At 43.3% G+C, this 20613-nt stretch overlaps 1 protein-coding gene across 7 annotated transcripts in view; it reads right to left on the bottom strand.

Annotated features, from left to right (window-relative positions):
- RALGPS2 (Ral GEF with PH domain and SH3 binding motif 2) overlaps window positions 1-20246 on the bottom strand; it is a 135087-nt gene extending 114841 nt beyond the window's left edge. For 2 of the 7 annotated variants that reach the window (XM_049807165.1, XM_049807173.1), the window contains exons 1-2: window positions 19495-19866; window positions 12268-12363 (exon numbers count right to left, since the gene is read on the bottom strand). The gene's annotated coding sequence lies outside the window, so the exon portion shown is untranslated. Of the gene's footprint in view, window positions 1-10694; window positions 10839-12267; window positions 12364-19494; window positions 19867-20077 lie in introns of those variants that run through there. The other 5 variants (XM_049807167.1, XM_049807168.1, XM_049807170.1 and 2 more) reach the window with 5 other exon arrangements.
- Between the last annotated feature and the right edge of the window lie 367 nt (window positions 20247-20613).

Raw genomic sequence — 20613 nt, 5'->3', positions numbered from 1 at the left:
TACTCTGTTTGCCATGCCCTGAGCAACAGTGTGGACTAGATGACTCCCAGGTGTCCCCCTAAAGTACTCTGATTCCCTAGTTTAAAGACAACACAAAAGGCATTAACGATCTAATTAAAACAATGCATAGGTTCATAGAGAAAGAAGTATATCCAAAAACACTGATCAAGCAGAATCAAACCACACAATCTACTTAATTTCTTGCTCTCCTGATGATATGAATTTTACATATATTTGTTAGATTCAAAAAAAGAGTAGATAAACATTATTTAAAAAGCTTGAGAGCCGTTTGAACATGTTTGAATCTTCCCTTATTTCCTTCTGGGAAGATCTGGTAAAATTTGGCTTCAAGCCTCCAACAAAAACATTCTACTTCATAATAAATACAAAGAAGATCCTCCAGAATAGTCATAGAAAGCTATTTTTAAATGCATCACTTCAAGTAATCAACTTGTGGCATGGGTATGGTCTCTTAGCTAGGAAAAGCAGCACTGCAATAGTTACTCAGCCCAGAGGAAGATGTTATTCATGTGGCCTCTCCCCCCCAGCATTAACAAGCACCAGAGGTAGATCACAGTCCATTTTGTCCCTTCTGAAAAAAATATCACAGAAAAGCAAAACTGCCAGACATGCATACACAGGTTCAGAAGTGAGAAAGCCTGTGGACCCCAGAATGAGAAGTGAAGTGTACTGGTGATGGAAGGCCATAATCCAGGAGTAGGAAAGAAAAGCTGCAACCTCTCATGTTGTGAAATACAGTCCAATGAGCAAGTAACAACAAATCAGCTGGGTATCACAGAGGGGCAGAAGCAATGAGAGAGAATGCACAAGCCCTATCTGCACTCACTTCTCCTAGCCCTGCCACACCTTTGACAAAAGATTTCACTGTGTTTTGATACTTGGTGATACTGCAACACTTCATGGTGTCACCAACCATGACAGGTTGCCTCTGCAGGGCAACAAAATGTCCTGCTGGCAACTGGGTTGACTGTCCAGCTGAGACGGGAAACCAAAGAAACCTTAGTAGATATAGTAGATATATAAATGTAGATAGGAATTGTTTAATAATTATCTAGCTTATAATGAAGTTAAAGAAGTTTCAATAAGAGGTAGACATGGCCCAAGAGGATGAGAAGTGATGTTTAACGCTTGCATTGTTGAGGCTGGCTGGGACAGGAGATAGTCCCTGATAAGAAGCAGAAGTGGGGCTCCAAGAACCAGCTAAGACCAACCTTGTGATTTGGACAAACGCCAAGGGACAATTGAGTCTGCGCAGGGACAGAAGGTTAAGAGTTCACCGTGAAGAAGACATACAGCCTTCATCTTCACGACCACCAGACGACCACCATAAGGAGGCACTGCGCAAGCGCAGTTGAGAGAAGGCTATGGAAATGACTTCCTAGAGCTAATTTTAATATGAAGCGGGGATAGGTAATGCCTATGTATAGGCGTATCGCGAAACTCTATGTATATGTAACACTCGACTGTACAAATTTAAAGTGAACTCCCAAATCAGGCGCGCACGACTTTGGTGGGACTACCCCCCATGCTGCCCAGCGCTGAATGAACATACCTACTTTACAATCTCACTGATTGTGGAGTCTGTTTTCCGCACGTCAGTTTGGCGAGCCAGCCAGGAGACTCTCTGCTCGGCTGCGGAACTGACTGTGGAGCGGGACACCCCTCGGTGCGCCCTGAGCACTTTCCTCGGAGGAGCCTCTGCTGCCAGCCACTCACCACGGGAGCAGACAACGACCTCCTGAAGCCGCAGACCAAACAGTATGTTCTACAAGGGGAGCCTGTAAAAGTATGGGCCAGGGCAGCTGGTAAATCGTGCAGAGACGTCTGGCATGCAGCTGAGTCCCCATATGGGAGGAGGGTACCCTGTATGGTAACAAGGGGGGATTTGCTGACCAATAGAGCGGCCGCTACCGATCTTGGGGGTAGATCGAGCAAATCTGGGGTGACTGCTGCATCCCAGTATCGGGAGCCAGGACGGACCTGTCGATGACTGGTATATAAGAGGCAGGAGAAGGGTAAGCACACCCCCTCGCAATTGCGCTTGGTTTATTTTTGCAGCTGCTGAAGGTTGTCAACTGGAGCGATCCTTGTATGATGTGAATGTTTGGAAATTTAATGTTAAAGATTTTGTGTGAGAATGTGAAAATGCTATGTTGAGATTTATATGTGTATATGTTTGTTAATGTGTAAATATCTAAAACTGTGGATTGAATGTTTGAGTAAAAGAGACACAGCTCAGCTGCGGAGCATGTGTGGAGTTCTGATCCACAGTTTCGTAACTCCACACGGGGTATGGCTGGAAACAAACGAAGTGTGACTCACTGATGATTTGAAACTTGAATTTATATGTTAAAGTTGTAATTGTAAGTTTGAGTTTGATTATCTTAATCATTTTGTGGTGTTGGTATAAGAAAGTCCCTGTATGGTGCATTGCATAAATGTGGGTATTAGAATGGTGTCTTTTACATCCAGGAAATGAGCATACACCCTCATATGTCCTGGAATGTGTGTGGTGTAAACAGAGGTTGCAAATAGATTGTGGCGGGGATACTGAATGCCCTGAGTGTGGGGTTTGGACTCCTTGGGATAAGAGGGAACGAGCTACATACACGGTTGGGATTGTTTGTGGTTGAAAAGATAGCCGAAATAGTGAAATTGGTGTGAAAAGGAAAATTTAATCCCAGAATTCGGGACATGTGAGAGAAAAACCAGGAGAATTCTATAAAGAGGTATAAGAAACAATTTGCATGGAATCGTATTAAAAGGAGAAGTAATAAAATGGGAAACAATCAAGGGGAAATATTGAGGAAGAGTCCTCTGGGTTGTGTTATTACCCACTGGAAAGATATTGTTGGGACCGGAGGTACGGAAAATAAAAAGAACCTTATTAAGTATTGCAATCAATGGTGGCCGTTATACAAGTTAGAAGGTGATGCTAAGTGGCCACTTAATGGGTCAACAGATTATAATACTCTATTACAACTAATGCTGTTTTTAAGGAGAGAATGAAAATGGGATGAAGTTTCATACGCAGACATGTTTTTCACCCTCCGAAACCATCCGGAGTGGCAAAAGGACTGTGGAATAGTACCCCCACAGGACCCCATGGTGCTCGCAGTTGAGCGGGAAAACAAGGAACTTGGAGGTAAACTGAGGGAGTGTTGTTCGGCATGTAGTATTGGACAAAGGTGTACAAAGACAAATAAAATCCATCAGGTACCAGAACAAGATCTAACTGATTTGTTTAAGCCTCCCCCTCGACCACAGGAACAGGATGCAGACTCGGATAGAACTCCAACCCCCCCCGGACAGCCCTGTATCTTCCCGTACTAGGAAGAACACTACCTCAACAGCTTTACAAGCACCTCTCCGAGAGGCGGTGAGACCGGACGGTGGGACGATGTTAATCAAGGTACCCTTTTCTACTGCTGACCTAGGGGAATGGAAAAAGATTGCTAAAGATTATAAGAGTGATCCGGTAAGTGTAACTAAACATTTCCAATTTATTGTAAAACAACATAACCCTGATTAGAAGGATATACAGCTATTATTAGAATATATGACCGAAACAGAGAAACATCTGATTTTAAAAACAGCAGGGAACTTAGCTGAAGATCATTATAAGATCACAGGAGGGGACGTTAAAGAATATTTCCCTCTCCAAGACCCAAAGTGGGATGTTAATAGATCTGCACATATGGAAAGATTGCAGGGCTATCAGGATTGGATTACAAAAGGAATGGAGAGGGCAATCCCCAAAACTATAAATTGGTCAGCTTTATATGCAGTCAGAGTCCTTCCGAGTCTCCATCTGAATTCCTGGATCGATTGAGGGATGCAATGCGCCGCAACACACCGCTGGATCCTGGGTCAGAGGTAGGAATACAACAATTGGTCTCCCTGTTTTGGGGTCAATCTACAGGGGATATAAGGCGCAAACTTCAAAAACTACACCCTACAGAGAGTAGGAATTTAGAAATATTATTGGATGAAGCATGGAGAGTATTTAGTAACAGAAAAGAAGGATATAGGCAGGGGCAAAGAAAATTAATGGCTGTTATCCAGGAAAAAAGAGGAAGAGGGCCTAGGCGAGGCTTGCCCCGACTGGGCAAGGATCAATGTGCTTTGTGTAAGAAATTTGGTCATTGGAAAAAGGAATGCCCAAAGAACAAGAAGGAGGATCAGGGGGCTCAAACAGGAAGAACAATAGCCCATGTGGAGGGAGATTGATGAGAACCTGGGGAATCTACCCTAGCGGATCCACTGGTTATAATTAAGCTAGGGAAAACACAACAAGAAATAGAATTCTTGATAGATATGGGGGCAACATACTCGGTTCTGAACCAAGCCTTGATGCCCCTGGGAGATGATTATGTCATGGTGAAGGGAGCAACTGGTCAAAGTGAAAAGGCATATTTTTGTAAACCTTTAGAATATAAATTAGGAAAACAGTGGGGCATTCATAAATTTTTATATATGCCCAACTCCCCAAAGGCACTTTTGGGAAGGGACTTGTTGGAACAATTGGAAGCAAAAATTGTATTTGAAAAGGGAGATATTACTCTGGAGGTAAAGGATCAAGAATATATTCAAATACTGAGCCTAACCTTAACCAGTCTCCCCCTAGAAGGAAACATTAACGAAGACATTTTAAACCAAGTGTACCCGGGAGTATGGGCTACCGATGCACGTGAAAGAGCGAAAAGTGCCCCCCCTGTTGAAGTTAGGATCAAGGAAGGCCAAAAGCCAGTAAAGTTTAAACAATATCCCCTAAAGAAGGAAAAGAGAAGGAATTCGGCTGGTGATAGAAAAATTTTTGCAGTTAGGATTACTAAAAGAGTGTAAGTCTGAATTCAATACCCCTATACTACCGGTTCGGAAGCCCGATGGGTCATATCGAGTGGTCCAAGACTTACCGGCGGTGAATAAGACAACTGAAGATCTTTACCCGGTAGTGGCGAACCCATATACCCTGTTAACGGTATTAACTTGGTTTACTGTTTTAGATTTAAAGGATGCTTTCTTTTGCCTCCCTCTCCATGAAGCCAGCCAAAAATTATTTGCATTTGAATGGGAAAACCCCAAGAGTGGTCGAAAGACCCAGCTCACTTGGATGGTGTTGCCACAAGGATTTAAGAATAGTCCTACCATTTTTGGCAATCAACTTGCAAAAGACTTAGAATCCTGGGAAACCCCGTCTGAGGAGGGAAAGCTGTTACAGTATGTAGATGATATCCTGATCGCCACCAAGACAGAGAGAGATTATATAACATGGACAGTGAGTCTGTTGAATTTCCTGGGACTTCAAGGGTACCAGGTATCCAAGAAGGCGGCACAGGTAATACAACGCAAAGTGAATTATTTGGGCTATAAAATTAGTGCAGGACAAAGAACTTTGGGACAAGCCCGTAAAGAGGCAATATGCCAAACTCAGAGACCTCAGACAGTGAAAGAATTACGAACTTTTCTGGGAATGACAGGGTGGTGCCGATTGTGGATCTATAATTATGAACTGCTTGTTAAACCACTATATGCACTAACAGCCACTGAACAGAAACACCTTGGGTGGAACAAGGACACCAAACGAGCCTTTAAGCTACTGAAAAAGGCTTTGATGTCGGCCCTGGCCTTGGGACTCCCAGATGTAAGTAAGCCGTTTCTTCTTTACTCACACGAGAAGCAGGGCATTGCCCTGAGAATATTAACACAAAACCTGGGTCCATATCGACGGGCTGTTGCCTACCTCTCTAAACAGTTAGACACGACTGCAAAAGGTTGGCCTGGATGCCTGCGGGTGGTTGCAGAAACATACAGGAAGCCCGAAAGTTTACACTAGGCCAGAAAATGACTGGTTTAGTGTCTCATACAGTATCAACAGTACTGGAAACAAAGGATGGACACTGGCTCTCTCCACAAAGATTCCTGAGATATCAAGCTATATTGGTAGAGCAGGATGACGTGGAAATTGTAGTCACTAACATTGTCAACCCAGCTTCTTTTCTCAGCGGGAACACAGGAGAACCAGTACATCACGACTGTTTGGAAACCATTGAAACAACATACGCAAGTCGCCCAGACCTGAAAGACAGCCCCATGGAAAACGGAGAAACCTGGTTCACAGACGGAAGCAGTTACGTCCTAAATGGTAATCGACATGCGGGATATGCCATCACCACCAGTCAAGAGATAATACAATCAGGGGCTTTGCCCATGAACACCTCCGCACAGAAGGCAGAAATAATTGCTCTAACCCTTGCCCTGGAATTGGCCCAGGACAAAGTTGTGAACATTTATACAGACTCAAAATATGCCTTTGGAGCAATTTGGAAGGAGAGAAGACTATTGAATCCCCAAGGGAAAAATATCAAACACGCAGAAGAAATTCTGAAGTTACTGGAAGCTGTCCAGCTCCCTAAGAAAGCAGCGATTATGCATATTAAGGCACACCAGAAAGTGAGCTCAGATTTGGAAAAAGGAAATGAACTGGCGGACAGAGAGGCAAAACAAGTGGCCAGAACAAAGGTGAAAATAGAAGGGGCTTTAATTCCTGATAGACAAATCTCCCTAAAAGGTAAGCCAGAATATACCAAGGAAGATCAGAAACTTATTACAGATTTAGAGGGGTCATATAATGAAGAAGGGTGGGCTCATACCCCACAGGGAAAACTAATCATTCCCTTTTGCTTACTGTGGCATTTGATATGGAAGGAGCATAGGAAAAGACATTGGGGGACAGAGGCTCTGTATAAACATTTAATAAGAGAAATTGTGGCTAGAAATTTATATACCACAGTGAGACAAGTGACTCAACAATGCGATCTTTGCCTTCAGACTAATCCTAAGAATACCCCCAAACTAGAAATGAGCCAGATTGGGAAAGACAATGGGCCTGGACAACAATGGCAAGTTGACTTCACAGAACTTCCAAGAAAAGGGGGGTATCGATATTTACTAGTATTAACTGATACCTTTTCAGGTTGGCCAGAAGCATTCCCAACAAGAACGGCTAAAGCCCGGGAGGTAACTAAAATATTAGTGCAAGAAATAATACCACATTTCGGGGTTCCAGCAACCATGTCCTCTGACAGAGGACCACATTTTGTCTCAAGAATAGTATAACAAATTAGCTGCCGTTTAGGTATAGATTGGCAGCTTCATACTCCATATCACCCCCAGTCAAGTGGTCAAGTGGAAAAAATTAACCTGCTGGTTGCCAAATTTGACATGATTAAAACAATTGTTTGTCACTATAATAATCATCATTCTCTTGTCTGTAGTCCTTTGCATAATGGTTCAATGTGGCGTTTGGTGCTGTAAGAGTACAGGGGACTCTTACAGTGAATGGAAAAAGAATCAGTTGCGACAAAAACTTGAGTCCAACAAATATTTTGAGAGAATGCTAAATAAAGAAATAATGCATTAAGATACTAGAGTTGGATATAGTAAAAGAATTTACTATTTTCTAGAAAAGGGGGGACTGAGACGGGAAACCAAAGAAACCTTAGTAGATATATAAATGTAGATAGGAATTGTTTAATAATTATCTAGCTTATAATGAAGTTAAAGAAGTTTCAATAAGAGGTAGACATGGCCCAAGAGGATGAGAAGTGATGTTTAACGCTTGCATTGTTGAGGCTGGCTGGGACAGGAGATAGTCCCTGATAAGAAGCAGAAGTGGGGCTCCAAGAACCAGCTAAGACCAACCTTGTGATTTGGACAAATGCCAAGGGACAATTGAGTCTGCGCAGGGACAGAAGGTTAAGAGTTCACCATGAAGAACACATACAGCCTTCATCTTCACGACCACCAGACGACCACCATAAGGAGGCACTGCGCAAGCGCAGTTGAGAGAAGGCTATGGAAATGACTTCCTAGAGCTAATTTTAATATGAAGCGGGGATAGGTAATGCCTATGTATAGGCGTATCGCGAAACTCTATGTATATGTAACACTCGACTGTACAAATTTAAAGTGAACTCCCAAATCAGGCGCGCACGACTTTGGTGGGACTACCCCCCGTGCTGCCCAGCGCTGAATGAACATACCTACTTTACAATCTCACTGATTGTGGAGTCTGTTTTCCACACGTCACAGCTCTCCCACCTCAGTTTGTTTCCCAGCACAGCTTTCTCTTCACTGGGGCTTTTCAGTTGATTCAACTGATACTGCCCATGAGGCTTTGGAAAATCTGAACTACAAAGAATTTGGTGAAAGAAATACATGGACAAATTTTTCTACAGTTAAATATATTTTAGCTAAATAAATTCAGATCTTTCAGTGCTGTCTCAAAGCCAAGATCATCCACACTAGTGAATAATTAAAAATAATAATTAAAAAAACCCACACAAATGAGTAATTCATTTCCCCATTCTATACCAGGAAGCGAGTTGCCTCTACCCGCTAAAAGAATGGCTGAAAAAGCCAATACCTTGGCTGCACTTTGAAAATACTTTAATTTTTCAGTTAGTTTCACATTCAGCTTGCCAAGCTGGGGAGGTTCATTTTGGTTATGAATGTCATTTAAACACAAATGAGAGCCAGCCACATCAGAAACAGAGTATTGGTACCTTACTGTTGAAATACCACTGAAGTCACTGGCCACAACATGGTCAATGTGTTTTTGGCAGGTGGCATGCTTTTGAAACAGCTTTATCACTTAAAAGCTAAGATATTTTAATGAGCTACACAAACTTATCTTCCACTACCTTAAAGACAACAGAGAAAAACAACTTCAGTGAAAACAGCAAACACAGCTACCAATTTAAATGCAATACTCATATAGTGATTTACAGGATCTTTCCAATCTAAGAATCTAGTTTTTTCACAAACAACAGAGGAGGGTTTTACAGCTGAGTTGCATGTGGCTAATATACACTGTAAATCTGACAAAGCTATCAAACAGCAGGCAGCGGGGCTGCTCTACCACAGAGACTGCCACATAAGCCAGCTCCGTCACTGAGGAATGAAGCAAACTCAACATCAATTCATTCTGGGATCCAATTGCATGCTCAACACAGACCCATCCCCCCAAAAGAACACATTTTGCAAATGGCATCTCCAACCTAGGCAAGACCCCTTTTTCTCTTCCAAGATGTATTTTCTGATTTTGAAGATTGTTACATTAAAAAACGCTGGCCGCCTCTGCATTAGAGGAGATGCCAATTACAAATTCTAAAAGATTGCAATTTTCTTCCTGTAAGCAAAGCACTTCTACCAACATTAGGAGAACCATAAACACAGAAAAAGCCACAAAGAAATACCGATCAGCTAGTCCAATGATAAGATCATAGGAACACACCCTGTTGCCCTGGGGCGGGGGGGATATCCAATTCCATTAACAACCTGGCATGTAATAGGGAAAGATGACACCAGAGAAAGAGACCAGCAACAAAAACTTCAGTTGCTGAAGCCCATCACTTCTCCTCATCTTCCCTCCCTCAGTCCAACAAGTAAAATCAAGATATCCATGACATTTGGTACCAGGCCACACAGAAATCTGACACCTAAAAGCAGCACAGAAACTCCAGAACATCCGAAGACAGCCAGGGAAGTCTGTCTCTTCCTGTTCCCTGGAGAGATCTTACTTCTGTCCACATCCTTTAACTCCATTACTGTTTTCCACTTAAGACTATCACTTCATAGAAAGAGGGGAAGAAAAAGTATGTAAAACCATGGATTATTTTTAAATAATGAAAATAAGAGGTAGCTTTTTTAAAAGAAAAAAAGGTACAGCTGAATAATTACTTAAAGCTCTCCACTTTTCTATGCTATACCTTTGTTTACAAATAAATGAGGCATTTAACAAAAGTTTTGTGGGCATAACAGCTTCGCAAGACATCTTTCATGTTAGCTACTTGCATTATTTATCAAACTAGCTTCTCTTTTTAGCAGTATCACTTAACACAGGCTAACCAGATTTCCATGTCTATGTAAGCATAACACAAATACAACACACCTCTGAATTATATTACTATATAGATCTGCACAACAGATTTCACATTTTCCTAAGCTATCCTTCATAAAGGGCTTTCTGGCCTCAGCAATACCCTTTCAATTAATGTCTTTATTGCCTTATAACTAAGTTATAAAATTCAGATCAAGAATTATTTCTCAACAAAACTGTGTCAGCCTCAAATCATTAGCACATATACCTTTGTTACTCTTAAGTCTAAAGTTGTTTAAAAATTCATACCTATTTTGCATATATTCACTTTGGACTTACAACAAGAACATGCTGTAAGTGTACAGCTCTGCTTCCACACCCATGGGTGTTTCAGTTTTCTCCCATAAGCTACTCAAATTGAACAGGGAAGGCACACAATTTCACAGGAAAAAAAAAAAGAAAAAACCCCACACCAAAAAATAACCAAAACCACACCACCGATTTTTGGTAAGTTTCTCTAGATGCTTTGGCATAATGTCACCTTAAATACTTTAAAACTTTCCATTGTACATACAAAAAATTATTTGGGATCATGTAACAACAAATACACGGATACTTCTTTTCCCTCTCCTAGTCATACAGGATTCATTACTAAAAAGAAAAGAAACTAAAGCAGTTCTGATTGCTGGTCTCTAACAAAATTTTTAGACGTCTCTAACAAACCAAGTCCCTGAATGCTAACTTACACACAGATTTGTATGAATACTTCTTTTAAGAGAAGTTAAATTACCTTATCCGAAACATGAACTAGGTCTTAATGAAGAAGCCTTTCCACCACTAAGCTTCAGGAAAGAGTCAAGATGGACCTTTCAGAAGTATTAAACACAAGTCACAGCATGAAATAGTTGGAGTTCTGTCATCACACAGACCCTATCTGCATTAAAAAAAAAGTCAGCAAGTTAATTAAGTATAAGGGCAAGCCACTACATGCAGACATTGAGGAAGCGCTATCTGCAAGCAGGTCCTAAAGCACACTATCTGCTTATGTATCGTTGCCATTCTTCAAAGGTACAGAAATACTGTACCTCAAAGCAGTTTTTCCACTTCTTTAATATCACTAATATGCCTTCAGCTTTATAAAACGCTGTACATCTGGCACCCACTTCAAGTGAAAACAGTATCAAGCTTGACTTTTTGTTTGATCTCCTGACTACAATTTGGTTAACATAATTTTCCTCTCCAAATTCCTTTAGAAGTACTCTGGGTGGACACTTCAAACACTTTAATAGATACTGAGATTAGAGCTGAACAACTTCCACAAATAAAATAACTTTCTGCCAGCATAGCTAGATCTGCACAAGGGTATAAAAAAAATAACCAAAGAATCACAGGTTCATACTGCAATTAGATTTGGTACTATCTTTGGTATATTTGTAATTAAGACCTTGTGCAGCATAACACAATATGTCCTTGTTTAAAGCACCATTAAAATTTATCTTTTACCATGACTAGAAGTGCCATACACTAGACTGGATCAGAAAGAAAGTTATTGTCCACTAGTGATAAGAAAAGCACTTTTAGCCAGGCATATCACTAAGATGACCGAAATCTATTATCAAAGAGTTATCTGGCAAAATCTGTTCAAAATAAATCCAAAGTAGGCCCAGACTAGGAAGAAAAAAAACAATAAAAAATGACTAGAAGAAATTATGTAACATCAACAGGGCAGTCAACCAGCAAAGGGTGGCTAGCCAAGCACTTTTCAAACAGGAAGTAGCAAAAACATTTCTACTACAGAGGGACATTAGCTATTATCATATAAATAAAATGGAAAACAGTTTCATTAGAAGCAGCACACCTGACACCATCCATGCATGGCAGATTAAAAAGTAATACTAATAAAACCTTATACCTAGATAATGTTTATCCTCATCCTACCTTCAGGCAGACCTGCAAGGGCCAGGTTTTATCTGCCCTAACAAACAGCTCAAGTTTCAGGCTGCTCACTATCCACCATATTCATGGTTCTCAGAAGCACAGGGTTAGTGTATAGCTAAGAAGAAATCTTGCTAAGCTTTCAGTAATTTGGCACTCAGAGCTCCAGAAGATTCGTGAAGATCAGCTCAACTGCACGAAAGGACTGAACTCAACAGATTCTACTCTTCTCATACATCATTCCTTTCCAAAATGCCTGTTGGTGTATTTCCATAAAAGTTTGATCAATAAGAACATCAAAATTTAATTTAAAGATACTTACCAGACAAACCTGACAACCAATGCCTAAACAAACTGGTCAGTCTAAAAGTACGTGACTATTATTCTAAAAATAAATGAGATAGCTGCCACTACTCAGGTATACTTACCAATAAAGCACATGGGAAAACTGGCTGGTAATCAAAGACAAGGCTGTTGGCAGAGCAGTCTGAACTTGCTAGCAACGGCAGCACAGTTCAGGTGCCCTTTAACCACACAGAGAAAGTTAATTATGTGACAGAGTAGGAGAGGAAATACAATGATTACGAGTCATCCACTTAACCATATGCTTTATCAATACACCTCATGATATTAGAGTTACTAATTAGTGACAGCACAAAACAGTGATGCATTAATGGGAGAGAGAGTAGCCCAAATCTTTGGGCCATTTTTTCTTTTATTGGTTTAGCACTTCAAACAATTTATGTGCATTTTGAAATCCAAAATGTACACCTAAGAAACTATACAATGCTACCAGCATTCTAACACTTCACACAAGCAAGCTGATTGCAGATGCTTTTGGAATCCCCCAAATACTTTACAGGCTTCTGGATTAGTTTTTGCTTGATCAGACAAAAGGCTGTATTACCTAATTTCCAGTAACACCATCATCATTTCCAGCCCACTCCACCACCCTACTGTAAAAGATGCAATGACTGTTAAGTTTAGCTCTATGCAAAAAGAATTTTCAGAAATGTCATAAGGATCCTATAATGTCTCAAATATTTTTGCATGAAATCTGAAACTAAGAAGTTTTTCCCAAGTTCCCAGACTTGCAAACCCAGCTAGGGATTCAAGATATATTTGAGCTTGTGCTCTAATACCAGAAACCAGCACACCACGAGCTCAGCTGTAACGGAAGGGACAACTCATCCACTTGGTTGATTTCAGTTGGTTTATGGGAAGTCTGATTCTGTACTTGCCAGTCATCTCCACCACTAATTGCTTTTTTCCATTGCTTTCTCTGCCATGACATCAGTGCAAGATTTTGTATGGCTGAAGAATAAACCATTTGGGGGAACTATCAAACTGAAAAGTAAGGCAAGGGGAAAAAAAACCCTTAATTTGTTGGGTAAGCTCCCTGATGCAGTTACTGCTAGTATTTCTGCCAAAACAGTGTGGGAAGTGAGCAGTCAATAAATAAGCTGCCCCACTGCATTTGGGTTCACAACTTAATTCAATTACAAACCAATTTAAATTAGTTACAACTGTGGAGGACCCCAACTTTATCAAGCAAGTAACAGAACTTAACAGCAATTAGAAGATCAAACTAACAACTTGGCAATGAAACAGGTGGACTAGAAACACAAGCTTTTAAAGAGTTTATAAATTTGAATTTTACATGGAACTAACAAGTCACAAGTCCACCTGTGCTTACATGCCTCTTCAGATAAAAATTCAGATTAAAACTTACAAAGAAAAACTTAGTAAATTGAGACTTTCAGCTTTTCATTGGAGGCTTCTGCCTGCCTATGCATTAATCTGAAAAGGTTGTATCACAGCAGAAAATGTGCTTTGTACTAGTCCTGTTTATTCACTTATTGGTCCAACTGCAGTCACTCTGTGACATTATACCACTTACTCTAAATCTAAATGAAAATACAATACTATAGTTCAGACAATTATCCCAAACCCTGGGCACCTTAATAGTGTGATAAAAGCAATCCAAGTTACAAACTGCATTAAGATCACTTTTTCAGGATCTCTGCCAGTTTTATCTAGCCACTATTATCTAAGAAATACACCTTCAACCTTTTTAAAAGATCAACATTCTTCTTCCCCAGCACAATCAATCTGAGCCCATCTCAAGGAGGAGAGCAAATTCCACAGTCTCAAAGCTGTCCCTTAATGAATAATGAGGGAGGCACAAATCAAACAGCTTTTAATGCCATGCTACTGCAACAATGGTCAGAGTTGATAGCCAGTCCTAGGTCACTTCAGACTTAATTGATTGCTGCCAATACCACAGCTCCATTAAAGAGAAAAAGAGGTAACATACATATCCCAAAGCATCTGTGCCACTGACTCCTACCAAGACAGCTCCAAATCCAGCAAAACCTTCTGCACATTTTGCCTCCAAATCACTTTAAAGTGGAGTTACAGCATGAAAACCAGTGTATCTCAGGCTTCTCCTCTGCAACCCCCATTAATGCAGTTCTTCTCTGCCACTCTGAGCACTTCAGCCCTTGGACAGCCTAGAGACATACAGTACAAGCAGTGTAAGTGAAAAGATTGACGAGCTCCATGAAATTACTAGATTGGGTCAACCACTTTTTGGCAGAGGACCCCATAGCAAACTTAACCATCAATTTCCCTCTCTGGCATTTCTGCTTATCCCCAGGCATGCTGTTCTTTCTTTCTTCCTTCCTTCCTTCACCAACACAGGCTCTCCCCAAGTTTTACTTCATTACTTGCACTAGCAACTGCTATAATGCTCTAAAACCAATGGGAGGAGAGGCAGAGATGACTTCCAGCCAAATTCTAGTCAGCTCTAATCAGGTCAGGGGGTCTCAATCTTCTAGTCCAAGATTTAAAAAACACACCCTGATTTTACTGCTTCAATATGATTGCCAAGAACAACAACTAATAAACTTGAGTCACCAGAGGGCTCCAACACTTCTACCTAATGGCAAATGCACTCCTTCCATTAGGAAGGCTGATAATTACATCCACATCATCATGTATATTTTATCTGGATTGAACTTCAGCCAGCTTGTTCTAATCCATGTTCAAATCTCAACTACATGCTGATGAGGCACTGAGCTACATTAACTGTTGCGGCCACACTTGCAATATATGAGGGAGACTTAGAGTCTCCCCAGATAGACCAGAGAAAATAGGGCAGGCACATGCCTCCCCCAGTTCACTCGCAATCTAAAGTTTACATTGCCTATGAAACATGTTCATACGTATACATACAAGTGAAATTCTGAAACAGGAATGGAGAATAGGTCACAAGTCCAACACCTCAAAGAAACTGAGTAAATAATTATTCTTAAGAGTTTGCACCAAGATGAATCCACCCATAGGATTGCAAGCAATATTTTCTCCAAGCGAAAAAAGGGGAGGGCTTCCATTTAAACATCAAGCAGCAACAGATGCAATGGTCTCTCAAATCTGGCATCATATCAACTGTCATGTTACGTGCTTAATCTTTAACAAAGGAGGCTGCTCTTTACCACTGAGAAATAAGCAGGCTTTTAAACCACAAATATGATGCATACAAGAGGTTAACAAGTACGTTTCTTGATATTCTGACCAAGCAGCTCTTGAGCCTCTTAGTATCAGACAGAGGTGCACTGCAGCACAGCCAGAGATCTTCTGGGGCAGGAAACCTTGACTTGTTGATGCATCCAATACAGTCACAAAGAGCCAAAACACAGCCTTATCGGTACAGCCCTATGGAAACAAGGGCAAAGCTTCTGGGACCTCCAAGGTACACAGCTTCTTTTTGCCCTGCAGTTCTACTTAAACTGTCATTCTTGTAGTCAGCACTGTAAGACAACACAGGCAGGGGAAGGAAAAGGGAATCCTATCCCTACTTATGGAAAGGTGCACAGTAAGCATGGGGGGGCCATCACTTCCCCACACTGAAGTTACAGCCGTGGAAAAAGCAACACTGACAATAAAGCTGGGATGGCAAGGATTCTGAGAGCATTCTCAAGGCATCTCCATGGCTTCAAGGAAGACACCATTTGTGCCATTGGACAGTCTACAACCCATCTGGAAGCCTGTAGGGAGTTTTGAAAAGACCAGCTGCAAGTGCACTCGAGAGTAGCACACCTCAGAGCAGTGAGCCCAAGAGAGTAAACATTAACCTTTTACACGTCAGGAACACTGTACTTTAAAATACTTAGTATTGGCCCACTAGACTTCCCAGTGGTTTATTTTACTATTAAGATTCAATGAACAGGTCAGTTTTTGTAAACAAGCTCTCCTATAAACTGAAACATGGACAGGAAACACCCTCATCTTCAGCCAGCAAGCAGGTTCAATGACTATCATTTACACCATGCTAACTTGTGAAAGTCACAGCAAGAAACTCCACTGTTCAGAACATACCATGCTGCTGAATATGTCCTCCCCTCCTGTGACTTTGGACCACCCTCTCCTTTTCCCCCCTACCTTCTCCGCTTCACGCAGCTCCTCCTGACTGAGAAGGCTACCTACTGCCACCAGCTTAGCCCAGTGACTGGACTGCCACTGCAGCAGCAAGAGTCACAAGCCCTCTGTCTGACACCCCACAACTGCCTTGCTCCAGCTCCAATTTCAGACATCCCCTTTCTGCTTGATACCAGCTTGCCCACAAGAAGGATTCCAATGCCATTTTCCCTGGAGTCCTACAAGGCCTTTAAGGATCTTTGTAAAGGAAAGAGTTGCAGTCACACACCTGCACATTCTAGGGGACTAAGCATACAGAGTATCTACTTAAAACACCCAACTGTAACATTAAGACTCTCTTGCTTTAGCAGAGTTTTGAGGCAATTAGTTCATAAATAGACAAAACACAAAGCCCACAAAGCTTCTGTTCATGCAATAAATACTATGCACACACAAATATTGAGACGATTTCTACTGCAGCAGTTCCAGGTATTTAAATGTAAAGGTTATTAACAGAAATGTTTTCTCCTTATTTTGAAAATGCATTTTTAAGTATCTTTTCTAACAAGGGCTGTAAAACAACACTCAAGTCAGAAATATACCATACCCTTGATGTCTTATACTTCAACATAATGCAACCAATTACAGTCCCCATCCCTAAAGGAAGTTTTCAACTCAGCTTTATTTATTGAATTAAAGGAAGAGCCCAAATGACTCAGCTCCAAGCAAATATAAAGGAAAAGGTCAATCCCTAATCTCAACTAAAAAAAAAAAAATAGGGGAAGGAACTGTTTAAAATGGAGGTGTGTCCTCATCAATTCAAATCTTTTAATATTCAAAGACATGTCAAGCAGAACATTAGCATACTAAGACTTCATTAGCTTTCTGAAGTCTTAAAGGCATTTATTACAAACACAGCCAATTTAAAAATCAAGTTTACACAAGTAACTGAAGTTAAAGAGTTAGCCCTGTATCTTCATCCTTGTTCACTGGTGCTGAGCAGAAACAAGAGAATCAAGATCAATAAAACATCTAAACATTGGTATTTTCAATCTATGCAGTCACCAGCAAGGTACAACTGTGGAATGGAAAAGATCCCACCAAAAATTCTGCACAAAGGCAGATTTCAGAGGGGAAAAAAAACCCAACAGCTTGACAGTAAACAGGATAACCTCATAAGAGGGTTGGGGGGTGGGTTCTTTTTCATTAAACTGAGGAATCAAACGTTTCTCATCAAAATCCAGCAAAATAAACTACAAGGTAAAATATTTCACAAGGGGGCTAACAGACTCCAAGTGACTTGCTGTGCAACCTCCACATGTATTTGCAAGTGACTGCTCATCCCCCATCTCAGCCATTCCACACTAGCATTTCAGTGCAGAATACATCTCCAGCTTTGTTGGGAGGAATATTTAATTTCAGACTAGCAGGAGTGCTTCTTTACATACAGTCCAAACGCTAAATACAGATGTCACCAGAGGGCACTGTTTCAATTCAAGTGACCTAGCTTTAGCAAACTTCTGAGCAAGACCGCAGACAATCCACATGCAGCAATATGCAGAGGCTGTACAGAGCAGTAATAGTTTTGCTTCTGCAAGAGATTTCCCTTAAAAAAAAACCAAACAAACAACAAAACCACGAAACATAAATAGAATTTAATTATTTATCCCAGAAACGTGAAATATTTTTCAGAGTAACCAGAGGCACTGCTAGTAAAGATCACGAGCAATTATCAACTTCTGTACTACGCTATACTGTGGTACTTGATGAAACCAATTCACTCCAGCAGTTTTGGCACCCGTGTGGATCATATCAATTTACAGAAACAGGGCCTGAGCCAGTACAGCTCATGTTGAGGTGCCTGTGGAAATCTCCTGGCTATATTATCATAGATACAAACCTCACAATAATACATGAAAAAAAATGCACCTATGTTGTCAAGAGAAAGCTCTGGGGAACAATATATTTTTCCACTTCTCACTGTTCTGTATTTGACGTTAAGAGTGTCAAAAATTAAACCATTTGCAGGAAGATAATACAACAGTATCAGCAGCATCAGTAGTTTTCAACCTTTGATCCACATATTATTTCTAATGGCCTGCTGAGATGTAATAGAGATTAAAAAAACAAACCAGTGAGTTGAAGTTCATTAAACAAAAACACGCATAACCACTAAAAACACAACAGGTCTATATATCAAAAAAAGGTCACAAATGACTGTTTGATGTGAATAGAAAGTTAAGCCCATTTTGCTTACAAACAAAACACCACCACAATACTACTAAAATCAAGCCAGCTGCAAAGGTGGGCATCGATAAGAAAAAAAATAATCATTGTGCATCCTATGACATTTTCCAGTCTCGAGAGAAACTCAAAAACCCTAGGCCTACAAAACATTTAATTGCCTGCTTATCCACCAATCCCATTTGAAAAGAAATAGCCTCCATCCCTTCTAGCTATCTGTGATAGCAAAACTCCTTAGTTTAGCATAGGAACAGAAGGGGGGCTGGGAATAAGACCTCTACAAAGGCACCTTTTATCAGTACAGGGATCTCTCAAAGAGATAAACATACCCGCAGAATTTCAGCAGGCCAGTAGCTACTATTAAAAGCACAGGGACAAGTTACTTCAATCTATTACCTATCATCACCACTCATTTTGGTTTAAAATATAGCTATATAATTGCTTTTCCAGCATCTGCTGCCAGGAAAGAAAGATGCCAAACACTCCTGATGTCAAATAAACAGCATCTATTTGTCCACCCTCTAAAGCAGATCCCTGTCTACCGCAAGGCAATACACTCTTGGTCCTCTGAATTTACCCCGTTTTATATAAAAAAAGAAACACTATGCCGTGTTGATACCCTCAATACGCCTCCCACCTCCGCCCCGCGCCCAGCCCGGGGTCGTGCTGCCCCGCACCTCATGTCAGGGTAACTTGGCCCCACTCAAGGGGAAGGTGTCCCAGCCTCCCCGGGGAAGGGCTGACTGGATAGCGGTATCACACAGCTACAGACACCACGCCACCCCCCTCCGCCCCGGCCCGCCCTCAGGTCCCACCGCGGCGCACAGCCCGGTGACCCACGCGGGAACACGGCTCTGCCCGTCCACGCACGCACAAACAACCCCCTCGCCCGGTGTGCGGCTGCTCCCCCGTACCCCCGAGGCCTCTGTAGACACCGAAGGGGGGGGGGGGGGGGGGCAGTTCCCCCCGCCCCAACCGATCCAGGCCACAACCTGCTCTCCGGCCCCTCACGCAGGTAACGGCGGAGGGGAATAAACGACTGGAGGCGCGCTCCGGACTCGCTCCACAGCCACGCATCCCACCATCTTGCAGCAAGGCCGGGGGAGAGCGGGGGGGGGCGGGGGGGGGGCGCCGCGGGCAGCGCCGTCGCCCTACACACGCACACACCCCGCACACACTAACAGGGGAGAGGGCGCTGCTGAGCTGCCGGCCCGGTCCGCGGGCGACGGTGCCCCGTTCCCCGCCGCCACGGCCGCCGCCCCCCCGCGGCGCCCGTGTGAGGAGGCGGGCGACAGGTGGGCGGCGGAACCGCTCGGCTCCGTGAAGAGCCGGCGCCGCAGCGGGGTGGCGGGTGGGGGCCGGGACCCTCCCCGGATCTGGGAGGGGACCGCGCGCCTCCAATCCCCGGCCGGCAGCCCTTCAGGGCCCGGCGTGCCAGCCGGGGTTAAGCCTCCTTTCTCTCCTCCTCCAAGGAGCCGGACAATAAGCCCCGCCGCGGCTCCCCGCGGAGGCGGGCGCCGGCCGACGCGGCTCCCTCCTCCTCCTCCTCCTCCTCCCCGCGACAGCCCAGCTCACCTGCGAGGGGGTGGGGGGGATGGACGAGCGGGGGGCGGGCGAGGACGGGGAAGCCGCTCCGGCTGCTGGAGGGGCTGCCGGGCTCCCCTCCGCCCGCGGTCGCCTCACCGCCTCCGGGCTGCGCTGGTGCGGGGAAGCCGGCGGCAGCGCCGCCACACACACACTCACACACACATACACGCACGCGGGGGGAGTGGGGGGGGGGGGGGGAACGGCCGCCACCACCCGCGCATGCGCGCCGAGCCCCCCCTTGGCCCGCCTCCTCCAGTGTGGCGGAGCGCCAGTGCTGGGCGCGGACTGCGCAAGCGCCGCGTAAACGGTGTGCTGGGCCGGGCGCGCGCCTCCCCTTCGCCAGCCGCCCGACGGCCGCCGAGGCGCGCGCGCGCGCCCGCGAGAGCTGCGGAGGGGGGCGTGCCCCAACGCCCGCGCGGGTTGCCATAGCGACGAGGGGGGCGCTCAGGGCGGCCTCGCTCCGAGGAGCCTCCTTCCCTCCCTCCCTCCCTCCCCTCATCCCGGCGCCAAGGGACAGCGCTGCC

Source organism: Accipiter gentilis, chromosome 8, assembly GCF_929443795.1.
Source record: "Accipiter gentilis chromosome 8, bAccGen1.1, whole genome shotgun sequence".
Lineage (NCBI taxonomy): Eukaryota > Metazoa > Chordata > Aves > Accipitriformes > Accipitridae > Astur > Astur gentilis.
The sequence above is the reverse complement of the archived record's forward strand: the minus strand, read 5'-3'. Positions and strand labels throughout refer to the sequence as shown.